The 16,045-nt window shown below is 43.0% G+C and overlaps 1 protein-coding gene across 2 annotated transcripts in view; it reads right to left on the bottom strand.

The window, feature by feature from the left end:
- Window positions 1-16,045, bottom strand: part of sh3rf1 (SH3 domain containing ring finger 1) — a 226,605-nt gene that overhangs the window by 25,500 nt on the left and 185,060 nt on the right. The gene's annotated exons all lie outside the window — the stretch shown is intronic.

Raw genomic sequence — 16,045 nt, 5'->3', positions numbered from 1 at the left:
TATGGCAGGCAGAAAGAAATTTTGTGTAATATTACATGTCCTGTACTATTACATGGCAATGAAGTTATCTTGAATCCTTCGCTAAAGGTCAATTGGGGTGATAAAACACCAGCTTTAAGGCATTTTTTTAAAAATGTACCACCTCAACAAGAGTGGATCTCTCATTTTCTGGTTTATTTGCTGGGCTTCTGGAGGTCAGTAATATAATCCTCTCTGCTACCATCTATTAATCTCAATTACAGGCACGGTAAATTTAATATATCTCAAGATTAGCACAGCCGTGAAGAAATCTGCAGCGAAGCATGTTGAATTCATTCAGCCGTCAAGTCCAGCCATGCAGAGGCTTTACACTTGTTATTCCTGTTGTTAACAGAGACATTGTGAACAAATATAAAATGAAACATGAAACAATTGGCTTTAGACACAGGCAACTGTAACCTAATGCAGTTCAAATGCTCCACACCCAATACTTTGGGATGAAATCTATTCAATCCCCACCTGGTAATAGCCTTTGATGTATCATTCAGTGAAAGCCTCAACGCAAAGATCACAGTGACTGACCTACTATTGTCCTTTTCTGTGCCTCTATTTAAGTGTAGAAGCCTTTGATGTCGTGCCACCTTGAGGGTCAGTAATCTTTAGCAATCAGGCTGGAATAATGGCTATTCACGAATAGCTTCAATCCTTTGTAATGCCACTTTCTATGCATGTGATGCTCTTTTCAATATCAATAGTTATTGTTGTTGATTAATGTAACCTCTTGCTGATTTGCAAGGACTTCTTGGTACACTGACACCCCTGGGAAACCCGGCACAGTAAAGAAATGAATCACACACGTCACCAAATCACTATACAACACACCAACACGTCAACAAATAATGTTTAATGGATTCACTGTGAACTTCCGCAGAGAGCTCAGTAATTCATTTTTTCTTGTTATGACATTAATGATCAGAAAAAGGGTAGCGAGGTTCATTAAGTCTGTTGGACACCACAATGGCCAGTCTGAAGGCCTGATAGTCATTGCCAATCGCCCACCTCCCCACATTCCCCACGACCTAGCCATCCTGCCCAAGAGCAGCTAAAGAAAAATAAATGAATCCCGGTCAATGAACGCCCAGGAAAAATTTGTTTTCATTGGGCTTTATGCAAGTGAAATGGAAAACTAGAATTTTAAATAGTCAACCACTTTCCCTGATTTGGCTTTAATGTTGCGAAAAGGAAAAGATTTGCATTTTATACCACATCCCTTTTCAAGACATTACAAAGTGTTTTACAACCTGTGATAAATAGTCTGCATTGTAGTAATGCAATCATTTACTTCCACAATAACTAAAGGATAATGGCCTGATAATTGCAATTAAATGATGAATGAAGGATAAAGACATTGGTCACTGGGGAAAACGCTCTAAGTTTATTTGTCACAAAATACGTGCAGTGAGAAGGGTTCTTCTGCAAACAGACCTAACAGGTTATCTCTAACATTACATACAGGTTATACACCGCCAGTGGGCTGATATCGCCTCAAACCGTGCATCTTGGCACCTCACAGTTCGGCGGGCAGCAACCTCCTTTGAAGAAGACCGCAGAGCCCACCTCACTGACAAAAGACAAAGGAGGAAAAACCCAACACCCAACCAACAAATTTTCCCCTGCAACCGCTGCAACCGTGTCTGCCTGTCCCGCATCGGACTTGTCAGCCACAAACGAGCCTGCAGCTGACGTGGACATTTACCCCTCCATAAATCTTCGTCCGCGAAGCCAAGCCAAAGAAAAAGAAACATACAGGTATGTAAAGAACAAAATTAAGAATACACTGAGAAGGAGGCTCAATTAGCACCAGAGCAGCATGAGAGCATTGTTTTGAGGTTCATTCATGAGCCTGAAAGAAACTGCTTTCAAATTTGTGGTCCATGTTTTCACACTTTTAAGCCTTCTTTTCGATGATAGAGGAGGGGAGCAATGAGGGAGTCCATAGAGGGGAGGGAAGTTTTTGCTATGTTCCGAGGTGAGAATTCACCACCTTCTAGTTTTTTTTTTGCTTTTGAGCAGAACTTTTAGAAATTTAAATTTTTTTTTTACCTGATTGGACCTCAACTCCCTGACCTGAAAGACCACACTTATGCTCTGTCTCAGCCTAGAACTTTTGTGTTCGGGTTTGTAGAATATAGCAAGCTAATGATCTGTATCTGCTCACCACAAAATTTATTCAACACCAATATATGCACTCAGAGCATCGATGAGCATTATTTGGATTCTGGATTTCTTCCCTCATGCTGGCAGTCAGGGTAAATATGAGGGTATCCACATGACGCAGACCTAAATACACCGTTTACCTCATTTCCTGCAAAAAAAAGGCAAGTTGCCGGAGGAATGCAGTTGATCAGGCAGCATCTGTGAAGGCAAAGGGACAGCCGGTATTTTGGCTCAAGACTGGATCAGCACTCTGCAGTCTCGTGTCTCTCCATGTTAGCTCTTCTCCTCATGGTTACCAGTTTCCCATTTTGGTCATTATCCTGGTTAGCCGGAAGTAACTTTGATTTCCAAACTACACAAACCACTCTAGTGTGCCCATTTTTTTAAATATTAATTCTCTCATGTCCAATATATAGTAATAAAATCTGAAATTTTGTTAGTCTTAAATTATAAGGAGAGGGAAAATAGGCTGGAACATCTTCCTGGAATGTAGGAAGGTAACAAGGGTTTATGAAATGTGCCCGAGTATTTTTTTGTATAAATTCTCTCTTGTGCAATACATAGAAATAAAATCTGAAATTTTGCAATCATAAATTATAAGGAGAGACAAATAGGCTGGAATTTCTCCCTGGAGTGTAGCAAGGTAAAACAGGATTATGAAATCGTGAGAGGCATAAGGAAAATAGTTATTGCCTTTTTCCATTGGAGTTGGGGAATCAAAAACTAGAGGGCATAGATTTAAGGTGAGAGGAGAAAGTTTTAAAAGAGACCTGAGGGGCACCGTTCTGACACATAATGAGGTGGGTATATGGAACGAGCTGCAAAGGGAATTGGCAGAAGCGAGGACAACTGAAACATTCATAAGGCATGGATAGAACAGGTTTAGTCTGATATAGGCCAAATGCAGGTGAATGTGACTAGCTTGGTCAGCGCAGATGAGTTGGGCTGAAGGGCCTGGTTCTGTGTTACAGAACTCTGTTCGTCTTTACCTTTACGTCAGAACTGTTTGTTGTGTGCCAGCTCTTTGAAAGAGCTATTTAATTGACAGTGTACATTGCAAAAACCTGACACACCGACAAGCAAAATTCTTATCCAACTCTTGATTGAACTTAAATATTGAATTTGCTTCCACCACATTCTCAGGTCCTGGACTTCAAATTAAAACTTTGAACCAAAATCCTCATATTTTCTCCAGCACTTCCGCCAATTACTGGTACATTAAGGGAATTACAGAGGGGTTAGACAAAATTCACTAAAACCCCTGTTATCTGGAATTCAAGCAACTGGCAAAGAAATTGTGGAAAATAAATAGGTAAAAAATACGGAAGTTAAAAAATGGTTCACCTCTCCATTAGTTCGCCAACCACGCAACATGCAATCTGAAGCAACTGAAAATTCACTTATCCAGCGTCTACCAATCCCCATAGGTGCTGGATACCAGGGGGGTTTACCGTACTTGAGTATGTGTTTCTAAGAATCCCACTACTTTGTAATTTTCCACAGTTGAGCATCTATTAACCACAAACACAAACTGAAGGAGCTGGAAGAAAGAAGGATGATTCAGTTGAGAAGACCAAATACTATCCATTTCTCTCTGGCTATGAGTAATCCAAGTGAATTTCTGCTCACTGCCCAATCAAATGTCACATTCAAAATAATAACCGGTACACTCAAAACAAAGTTAGAAAGCACAACATCTGAGATGAACTTGATCTCTGGAAGCCCATTTGCAAAAGCAATTTAAACATTGCCTTCCCAGCAATTTCCAAAAGAAGAAACAAATTCTGCTGCTTCAAACACTGTCAAATATCTTCTTCTGAAATTACTGCAATATTTCATCCTGATTTGTGACATTTGCAATGACAGTCAGGCCAAAATAAAGAAGTTTTTAAAGAAATCTTTTCTGATAGATGTTAAAATATGACAGAACTCAGAACAGTTGCCATCTAATAAGGTACTTCTTTTATCACAACACGCCTGTTAAAAGCATCTGGCACATTGGGGATCAGTTGAGTGCAACTTATCATCAGAAAGCTGGAGCATTAACTGTGAACACAGAGGGATGTAATCTGGTTAAATATTTATCTTCCTACTTCAGCACTTGCTACCAGCTGGGAAGCTGGTTCACATGACCTCCCATTCTGTCGCATTCAAGTGCATTTTATTTGGTCACATCTTTTGAGACGGCAATAAACCTACATTCAGGCCAAATTCTACCTCACCTGCAACACGTGAAACAAGCTGGTCGGGCACAAATTTGCTGTGCCAGAGGACAGAAAACAAGGATAGAAGAGAAAGTCGAGGACCTCTAGGACAGAGAATGAAAGATTAGCAGTTTAAAAAAAAAGCAAAAAGGAATGCAAAACGTGGTTGGTTGAAAAGAATAATAACCACATTGTTGTAGGTTTGTCATGGGTTTCAGTGGAAAACTTAGCCCAGGAGACATATTTACGCAGAGAAGAGCTAGATATGCACAACATGAAGGGTGGGTTGAATTGAAGCAAAGATAATAAAATTATTTTTCTCAGGGACCAGCAAGATGATCCAAATCGCCAATGACGGAGTAGAGCAAAGGCATGGTACCCTAACTCCCTGGCCACACACCCTTGTATTCATGGACAAGACTACTATTTTAGACTTATTTAGATGGGGAGAAAATTCAAAATTCCGAGCTGCAAAGGAACTTGGGATTCCTCGTGCAGAATAGCCTAAAGGTTCGTCTTCAGGTGGTGAAGAAGGCGAATGCAATGTTGACGGGAGCAGTCGGCATGGAATACCATACAAGATCAGGGATGTAATGCTGAGACTCTACAAGACACTGGTGAGACTTTACTTATGACAGTTTTGGGCACCTTATTTGAGAAACAATGTGCTGGCATTGCAGAGAGTTCAGAGATTCACTAGAATGGTACTGGGAGTTAAAGGATTAGCATATGAAGAACAACTGTCAAGTCTCAGACTTTACTCACTGGAGGACTTCATAGAGGCATTTCGAATGCTGAAAGGCCTGAACAGAGAAGATGTGGCAAGGATCTTTGCCATGGTAGGGGAGTCTCGGACAAAAGAGCACAACTTCAGGATAAAAGGGCATCAATTAAAAAATATGGAATAATGTCTTTAGTCAGAGGGTCGTGTCTGTGGAACTTGTTGCCACAGGCAACTGTGGAAGCGAGGTTGTTGGGTGTATTGACAGGCTATCAAGGGTCATGTGGGGGGGGGGGGGAATGGATCAGCTCATGCAGGACAGCCTCGATGGGCTGGCTCTAACAAATAAAAAAACTGAAGTACAATATGTTACAAATGGAAAAGGCCATAATGCAGTCAAAACAAAAATACTATGAATTTGGGGAGAGAGCTCACAAAGTCGTCTCTTGACAGAACAGGCCTCGAGGATGATCAATGCAAAATACAAACCAGGAGTGGCAGGATCTTGTATAAACAAAAAGAGATTAACGAGACCTTCAAGGAATTTTTCGAAAGTTTATATAAATCAGAAGAAAAAGAACGGTTAAATCTTCCCTTTATAGAGGAAGAGTTAGCTAAAGCATTGATGTCACTGCAGACTATCAAGTCTCCAGTGGAGGATGAATTTCCACCTTAGTTCTATAAAGAGTTTAAATATTTACTCATGCCCCTTTACATGGAGGTGGTGGACCAGGTAATGGAGACCCAAGCCCTTCCAGAATCTTTTTTGACAACAATACTTAAAAAAGACAAGGATTCACTAATGCCGTCTTCTTATAGACCCATTTCTCTGTTAAACACAGATTACAAAATATTGCCCAAAGCCCTACCAAATAGATTGGTGAAACATTTGCCAAAGCTAATAAATAAGAATCAATCAGGCTTCATGCAAAAGAGACAGGCAGTGGACAACATTGGTAGACTGTTGAGTGTCATGCATCTGGCGCAAAATAAGAGATGAGAGGGGCTTAGCTGTAGCCCTAGATGCAGAGAAGGCATTTGACAGGTTAAAGTGGGACTCCTTGTTCAAAGTGCTGGGAAAATTGGGATCTAAATAAATGGATGTCCCTGCCCATTACATTAGTGGGCAGGATTAACAGGGTTAAGATGAATGTGTTGCCAAGGCTCCAGTACCTCTTTCAGACATTGTGGGATTGCCTTGGGGATTCTTCAAAAATTTACTTTCAGGAATAGAAAGGTAGCCAGGGTCTTATGGAAAAAATTGACCTGGGATTATAGTCTTGGTGGATTGCGAATGCCAGACTTTAAAACATAATATTGGACAGCCCAGTCAAGATATATCGCCTCCCTCTTCGAGGGGGAAGGTGTACCATCCTGGGGACAAATCGACCTGCATGTGATAGGCAAGCAGGTGGCAGAAGACCTTATTTATAAATGGGATGCTAAATCGCCATCAGAAAAGAAAGGTAGCCCCATATTAAAACAAATAATTCTCATTTGCAATAAAATTAAACCAAAGTAGGCATGTCTCCAAAAACACCCCAATTCCAAATAGATTAATACCATTGTGCGATGAGGGCAGACCAACATTCAGGTCGGTGGCTGTCAGCCATGTCTAGAATGGTTCTGATGTTCCAGCATGCTAGCTTGAGTTTGTGAGCATCTTTTGAGGGGGAGGACGTGGAGGGGGAGGACGTGGACATGTCCTCGGGCCTGCGCAAAGCAGCTTTTAGGTGGAGTGCAGCGTGCGCAGTACTGGCCCTTGTCCGTGAACTACTCTTTGCAGACGATGCCGCTTTAGTTGCCCATTCAGAGCCAGCTCTTCAGAGCTTGACGTCCTGTTTTGTGGAAACTGCCAAAATGTTTGGCCTGGAAGTCAGCCTGAAGAAAACTGAGGTCCTCCATCAGCCAGCTCCCCACCATGACTACCAGCCCCCCCACATCTCCATCGGGCACACAAAACTCAAAACGGTCAACCAGTTTACCTATCTCACCTGCACCATTTCATCGGATGCAAGGATCGACAACGAGATAGACAACAGACTCGCCAAGGCAAATAGCGCCTTTGGAAGACTACACAAAATAGTCTGGAAAAACAACCAACTGAAAAACCTCACAAAGATGAGCGTATACAGAGCCGTTGTCATACCCACACTTCTGTTCGGCTCCGAATCATGGGTCTTCTAAATAAGAGCATCACCTACGGCTCCTAGAACGCTTCCACCAGCGTTGTCTCCGCTCCATCCTCAACATTCATTGGAGCGACTTCATTTCCAACATCGAAGTACTCGAGATGGCAGAGGCCGACAGCATCGAATCCACGATGCTGAAGATCCAACTGCGCTGGGTAGGTCACGTCTCCAGAATGGAGGACCATCACCTTCCCAAGATCGTGTTATATGGCGAGCTCTCCACTGGCCACCGTGTCAGAGATGCACCAAAGAAGATGTACAAGGACAGCCTAAAGAAATCTCTTGGTGCCTGCCACATTGACCACCGCCAGTGGGCTGATATCGCCTCAAACCGTGCACCTTCGCGCCTCACAGTTCGGCGGGCAGCAACCTCCTTTGAAGAAGACCGCAGAGCCCACCTCACTGTCAAAAGAGGAAAAACCCAACACCCAACCCCAACCAACCAATTTTCCCTTGCAACCGTGTCTGCCTGACCTGCATTGGACTTGTCAGCCACAAACAAGCCTGAAGCTGACGTGGACATTACCCCTCCATAAATCTTCGTCCGCGAAGCCAAGCCAAAGAAAAGAAGAAGAATACCATTGACAGTGGGGAACAAGATCCTGGACTCCTGGCGTCGTAATGGCATCAGGTGCGTAGAGGACTGTTACGAGCAGGGGTGGCTAATGTTATTTGAGCAACTTAGGAATAAGTACAATTAATCAAATGAGACATTTCACAGCTACCTTCAGATAAGATTTTTCTATAGTACAAATTAGGTCCAACTATGGCCCTACCAACGTGCAGTAATATAGAGACATAGGGAAAGCACGTGGAAGTTCATTTTGCCAATGTATTTCTTGCTCGAAATGGAAGGCCCGAAGCTAGGGCTTAATAAGTCAAGGCAGAGGTGGGAGTTGGACTCAGGAATAATGATTGATGAACGGTGTTGGTCTGATTCGTGTTGGATCAGAATGACTGCAGTCATAAATGCGCGGTACAGGCTGGTGCAATACAATTTTTTGCACCAGCTGTACCTGTCACCACAAACATTGAACAGATCTAAACCCGAACTATCAGCCCAATGTTTTAGCTGTGGCACTGTGACAGGGACCTCTGTGCATGCAACCTGGCCATGTGCCAAGATGAGACCTTTTTGGGTTGAATTGGGCCAAGCCTTGGAAAAAAATGATAGGCAAAGAATTCCCACAGGACCCAGAGCTCTTCCTGTTGGGAAACATAATGGATGTAAGACTAACAATGAAGCCATCCAAATTTCAAATTCAATTTGTTATGATCTCATTGGGGGTGGCCAGGAAATGCATAGCAGTTACCTGGAAGTCTGACCCCTACTTGAGCATTGAGCATTGGAACACAGAAATGCAGAGCTGTGTTCCCCTGGAGAAAATTACCTACAACCTAAGAAAACAATATGGTGCTATCTTGAAGGTCTGGAAGCCCTATTTGAACTACATAGGGCAAAGTTGTAGTGTGAACTGCTGTGCATCGCTGCCCTGCCCTGCTCTCCCAATTCACCCCTCCATTGGTGAGAGGATGGAGGAGATCCATCCTGTTCCAGCCAGGAAAAGCTACTAAAAAGGAAGGCAGCCTATGTACTGACTGCCATAACACGACAAACCCATAAATCCCTAAGTATAAGTTTCATACCTTTGTTGTGAGTGCCTTGGTCATTGTGATTTGGCATAACTAGTTTGGTGTTAAATGTTTAACAATGTGGGTGAAGGGATTAAATAAAAGAAACAAAGTCCATGAGAGGACTGTAAGGAATTAACAAATACGAAATGGAATTAATGTGGATATTGTGAAGATGTTGATGATATTGGCAATTGTTGGAGTTTGTGTGGAAAAACCATAAATAAAATATTTTTAAAAAGATTCATGATTCCTTTATTGTCATGTAATAGTATAGAGCATGTAATATTACAAGAAAATGCCTCCTGTCTGCTGTAAGGCAAAGAATCGCAATTAGGGTTGCCCAGGGCCCCTTACAATAAGAGGGAAAGAGAAGCACAAGAGAATCCCTTCAGAGTCACTGAGTGTCTATGCATTTGCCTCCAGGGCCCCCTACAGCCTCTGCAGCCACACAGACTCCTGTTCGATCCATCAGGGTCCTGAGATCCAGATCCAACCCCATGATCAGGAAGCCTTCAGCACCTAGGGCCCTTCAGGAACTCCTTCTTGCCCTCAGCACCTCTCGAATCCCGCTTCCGATTCCTGGTTTCCACGATCCCCTCTCCAGCAGTTCGCACCACACTTCACTGCCCTTGCACTGTTTTTAACCGGTCATTTCTCTCTCATTATAATTTACACTTTTGCAGTTTTTTGCATTATGTTTTGTTCTTACGTTTGGGTTAACTTGCCTGGGTAGCACGCAATACAAATTTTTCACTGTACCTCGGTACACATAACAATAAATAAACAATTCAAGCACAAATTAATTGTCTATAGCACCAGCTGCAAAAAAAAAACTAGGGCATAGAGAATAGCTGGAGCAAATTAACTTTCTCTTAATGCAAGCAGAAATAGAAAAGGCTTTCAGAAACCAAATAAGAAAAACAGAATCATTAAGTAAAAGCAACTCTTAAAAGGAAACCTGATGCGAGAACGAAGGTGGGAAAGGAAAGAACAGTTACTTAATGATTATTTTGCTTCGGTGTTTACAAAGACTTAAGTCTTCAGAACCTGTGGATGAGAAAATAGTGTGGGAAGCAATGGATATGTACATTAACAAGGAAATGCTCTTAATGAGATGTCCAGCATCACATAGTACACAAGTTCTGTGATCTGTTAAGAGAGAGAACAAAAGCCTGTATTGTGAGAGTGCCCTCAGGACACCCAATATACTGTGAACGTTGTACCTTTTGAAATAAAGTAATAGTCTCCTGGTTATACAAGCATTCTGCTCATGTGCTGATTTCTCTTTAAGTCATAAACACCCATTTTTTTACAGCTACCTATATCACTTCTATAATGCTTTCAATTCATTGAATATCTACTCTGCCAACAATTAAACTAATGGAATATATACTCTATTCAGTCATCAATGAATACCAGAAAACATTGGTCTTGAAAAATGCTTTGAAATACAGTAAAACCCCAATGTCAGCACATTGCCTCAAGCAACCGGCAAAAAAATTGCAGAAAATAAATAGGTCAAAAATGCAGGTTTAAAACTGAGATGCCTTGCTGTTGGTTCGCCAATCAAGCACCATGTTCTCTCAAGCAACTGGAAAATTCACTTATCCGGCATCTACCAATCCCCATAGGCGCTGGATACCAAATCTCCATAGGCGCTGGATACCAGAGGGTTTTACTGACTCTGCCAAAACTTGTGCAAAATTGAATTTCCATAAATCAGTAACCGAGGAGCCTCCGTATGGTTATAATGTAAGATGCACTGAAGCCAATGTACAATGACAGGATATTGTGGTGATGGTTGGATGTTCTACAATACTGCTAGGAATACTGTGCAGAATTTAGTCTTCTTCCAAATTGCAGATTGGGACCAAATTTATATCAAGTTAAGATGGCAATGGAAGCTACTTTTATCAAAAGGTGGCACCTCCCAACAATGTTCTATTGTTGGTGTTTTAGACCAACAATAGAACAGGATGATTGGGGATTGATCTCCATTTGATGCCATCTCATAAGGACTGGAAAAAATTTGTAAATTTAAGATTTACAAAATGGGCCAAGTGCTGAAGACAGCCAGAAATCTGGCCAACAAAATGACATTTTCAAGAGCACAGAATGTTTTACTGACCCAGAAACCATGACATCACCAAAGAAACTAGCAATTACTACAGAACGCAAGAGAACGTTCATCGGCCTAGTGCGTAGAGTGACATATCCCTGAAGTGTAACATGATTGTGGATAGGGGATCAATAGTATGTTGAGAGTTTCTTGTTGCCACCTGCATCATGTTAATGGACAAAATAACATAACATGCTAATAATAATGTCATGTAAGCATTAGGATGGTGTTTACAGAATTGGACAATATGAAAACAGGTCATTCAGCCTAAGCCTCTCTAACCAAAACATTCCATTGCAGGCAGCATCCCAATTAATCTCCTCTGAACTCTCTCCAGTATTATCACATGTTGTGGTCCAGTTGAGGAGTCTGCTTTCTAAAGTTGGAACACAACCTCCCTGCTCTTGTATTCAATGGGCTTGTATTTAATGAAGGCCCATATCTTGTTTGTCTTCTTAACCATGGTATTTACCTGTGCCACCACCATCAAGGATCTTTGGATTTGTGCACCAAAGTTTTCTGTTCCTCAGACCTTTTGAAGATCCTACCATTAATGGTGTATGCCATAGCCTTGCATTTCTATTAAACTCAATCTATCATTTTTCAGTGAAACGAGAAAGTCTGCAGGCACTGTGATTGTAGTTAAGACACAAAAGTGCTGGTGAAACTCAATATGCCCCGCAGCATCCACGGGAGACAAAGATATGTACAGAAGAAGTCCGAAAATCTGAACTGCTCGGGGATTGGCGCGATCTGGATTTTCTGGATTCTTGGGCAGTGCTTTTAAAATTCAAATTTAAGGGGGAATAAGAAGATTAACAGGTAAATTTTGATAGTTTATTCATTAGCTAATACAGCATGCTTTATTCATCAAAACGAGTAGTTTTAAAGGAAAATAAAGTCAACACATTAAGCTGTGCATCTGTGGTACTTACGCTTGCACACACACACACAAAGCTCGCTTCATTTTTAAAAAGTGAGGGTTTTCGAGAAGTCCGGATTCTCGGGTGGTTCGGATTTTTGGCATCCAGATGTTTGGACTTCGACTGCAACAATGTCAGGCCCAAATCCCTGGTTATATATCTGGATGCCACTGGATGCTGCGGAACCTGCTGGGTTTCACCAGCAATTTTGTGTATTCGCTGTCATTTCACCAACACATCAATGTTATCCTGTAGCCTGAGAGGACCCTCCATAGCCATTTGCAAATTCACCAATCATGTCCCCTACATTCATATCCAAATCAATTACGCTTATCACAAACCACAAGGGTCATCGCACTGTGTATCACCATACAATACACAGGCATCCAACCAAGAAACAACCCTCAAACATTGATTATCCATAAAACACTCCTGACTTTGGTGGCCTGCCCTATTATTTAGTATTATGATAATGAAGTACATTGGAAAATATATATATATATTTAAAAATTTTAATTTAATTTTGAGGTATAGCAAGGTAACAGGCCTTCTGGCCCACAAGCCTACGCCGTCCAAATATGCCCATGCTATACAATTAACCGAGTAACCCCATACGTCTTTCAAATGTGGAAGGAAACCGGAGCACCCGGAGGAAACCCACGTGGACATGGGGAGATTGTACAAACTACTTTACAGGCAGCAGTTAATGCAAAGCCAGGTAGGTCACCTACACTGTAAAAGCATTCTGCTAAGTGCTGTGCTCAACATGCCATCATAAGTAGCACATATACAAAGGTGCTTCATGAAAGACACTACACAGATATTTATAAGAATGGTGCTAAGATATGCATTATATAGATCAGATGAGTAGGGAGATCCTGCTCCAGCTGTACAGGGCCTTGGCAAGACCACACCTGGAGGACTGTGTGCAGTTTATCTGAGGAAGGACATCCTTGCCTTGGAGGGGTTGCAGAGAAGGTTCATTCTGATACTGGGGATGGAGGGACTCGCATATGAAGAAATCTTGGGTAGACTAGGCTTGTATTCTCTGGAATTTAGAAGATTGAGGGGGGATCTTATAGAAACATAAAATTTAGACAGACCAGACGCAGGAAGGTTGTTTCCGACGCTGGGAAAAACCAGAACCAGGGGACATAGTTTAAGGATAAGGGGGAAGTTTTTTAGGACTGAGATGAGGAAAAATTTCTTCTCTCAGAGAGTAGTAAATGTGTGGAATTCTTTGCCACAGGAAGAAGTTGAGGCCGGTTCCCTGTCAATATTTAAGTGTAGGTTAGATTTGTCCCTTGTGGCCAAGGGGATTAGGGGGTATAGGGAGAAAGCAGGAACTGGGTACTGATCAGCCATGATCATGATGAACGGCGGTATAGGCTTGAAGGGCCAAATGGCCTTCTCCTAGACCTATTTTCTATGTTTCTAATACAGGCAGTCCAGATCAGAACGATCCAAGTCATCTGTTTATTTCACTGGCTCAGTTATTCACTCTTCATTAGCATATAGTTTGACCTCCATCTTGCAAACATTCTATTCATTTGGCTGTGTTCTCACTCTTTAAGTGCCTTTATTTCACAGATATAATGAACAAACAACCAAGTCTTTCTTTTGAAATGCTCCAAATAAGCCAAATTCGAGTTAGTAAAGTAAATCCCCTCCAACCCCCTTCACAACATCAATTCCAATTCTGATCCCTGCTTGGTCTTTACTATGCCCTCTGACCTTCCCCTCTCTAAGTTGGAGCACTCAGCCCTCAGCAGAGACCTTACCTTCAGCCCCTCCGCCCACACCTTAATGAGTTCTGCACTTGCCATGATGCTGAACTCTTCTTTCGCCACCTCTGGGCTTACTTCCATGACCGTGACTCTCCATTCCCCACCCAAGACCCATTCTCCTGCTTCAAGCCTTCTTCCTCTTCTTGGATATCTCATCTAGGCCAGTTGCCCGCGCTGAACCTTTTTATTATTTCCAACTTCCACCAAGACATCAGCCTCTTGCATTCTAAACTTAATTCCTCTGAACGTTCTGCCCTCCACTCTCTTCACAACAATCCCAACCTCACCATCAAACCCGCAGATAAGTGTTGTGGTCTGGCGCACTGACCTCTACCTTGCTGAAACCAGTCAACAGCTCTCAGACACCCTCTCCCATCTAGCCCCCCAACAGGACCCCACCACTACACATCAAGCCACTGTTTTCAACATCATCTCCAACCTCATCACCTCTAGTCACCTCCCTCCCACAGTCACCAACCTCATTATCTCCCATCCCCGCACTGGTCATTTCTATCTTCTACCCACGATACACAAACCCAACCATCTGGGTAAACCCAGATGCCTGCTCTTGCCCCACCAAACTAGTTTCATCTTACCTTGGCTCTATCTTTCCTCCCCAGGTCCAATCCCTCCCCACTTACATTCGCGACATCTCACATGCCCTCCATTTCTCCAATGACTTCAGATTCGCCCGAACTTGACCGCCTCATCTTCACAATGGACGTCCAATCCCTTTATACCTCCATCCTCCACACAGAGGGTATGAAAGCATTTTGCTTCTTTCTGGACCAAAGACCTGACCAGTCACCTTCCACCATCACCCTCCTCTACCTGACAGAACTTGTTCTCACTTTAAATAACTTCTCCTTTAACTCGTCTCACTTCCTCCAAATCAAAGGAATAGCCATGGGTACCTGCATGGGTCCCAGCTACGCCTGTCTGTTTGTGGGCTTTGTGGAGCAATCCATGCTGCAAGCCTACACAGGCAAGACCCATCAACTCTTCCCGTGGTATATCGATGACTACACCGGGACTGCTTCATGTACCTTTGATGAGCTTGTCAACTTCATTCACTTCGCGGCTAACTTCCACTCTGACCTCAAACTCACCGATCCATCTCCGCCAACGGTCTCCCCTTCCTGGATCTCTGACTCCATCTTGAGAGACAGGTTTTCCACCGACATATATTACAAATCATCTAACACCCACAATTATCTTGACTATACTTCCTCACACCCTGTCTCCTAGAAGGATTCTATCCTCTTTTCTCAATTTCTCCATCTCTGCTGCATCTGTTCCCAGGATGAAGACTTCTAGTCCAGATCTTCCAAAATGTCTGACTTACTCCACAAACATGACTTCACCTCCACCACCATCAACTCAGCCCTCACTCGCATCTCCTCCTTTTCCTGCTCATCTGCCCTGGCCCCCTCCATCCCCAGTTGCAACACACACAACCTCACTTACCACCCCATCAGCTTCTGCATCCAACACGTTATCCTCTGGAATGTCCAGCACTTACAACAGGATCCCACCACCACACACATTTTCCCTTCTCCTCTTCTCTGCCTTCTGTAGGGACCACTCCCTCTATGATTCTCTTGTGCACTCATCCCTCCCCACCAATTTCCCCCCAACCTCCACACTTGCACCCGCACCTTCTCCCTCACCATGGTCTGGGGCCCCAAACAGGCTTTTCAAGTGAAGCAACACTTAACTTGTGTATCCGCAGGACTGATTTACTTACTGGATCTGGTGCTCAGCATGTGGCTTTCTGTACATCAGAGAGACTGGGCGCAGATTGGGAGATCGCTTCGTTGAGCTCCTCTACTCCATCCACTACAGTAACAGAGACCTCCCAGTTGCCAACCATTTCAATTCCAAGTCACACTCCAATACTCACATGTCTGTCTATGATCTTATGTACTATCCCACCAAGTCCACCCGCAAATTGGAGGAATACCTGATTTTCCGCCTGGGCACTCTCCAGCCAGATAGCATTAACATAGACTTTTCTAGTTTCTGCTAACCTGTTCTCCTCTTCCACACCTCCTTTCCACTTTTTATAGTTCTCCTCCCTCCCTTCCCCCTCCATTCACCCAGCCATCCATCCTCTCTTTGATCATTGCTGCCCCCTCCCTCCCTTCTCCACCTATCACTTCCTGCCTTTGTCCATCCTCTCTCCCCTTACACTTTTGTTTGGATGCCTGCCAACTTTCTTCCATACCTTGATGAAGGGCTCAAACCCGAAATGTCGGTTATATATTT

This window comes from Narcine bancroftii, chromosome 1, assembly GCF_036971445.1.
Source record: "Narcine bancroftii isolate sNarBan1 chromosome 1, sNarBan1.hap1, whole genome shotgun sequence".
NCBI classification, from domain to species: Eukaryota; Metazoa; Chordata; class Chondrichthyes; order Torpediniformes; family Narcinidae; genus Narcine; species Narcine bancroftii.
Note: the sequence above shows the minus strand (reverse complement) of the source record. Positions and strands in the feature narration are given on the sequence as shown.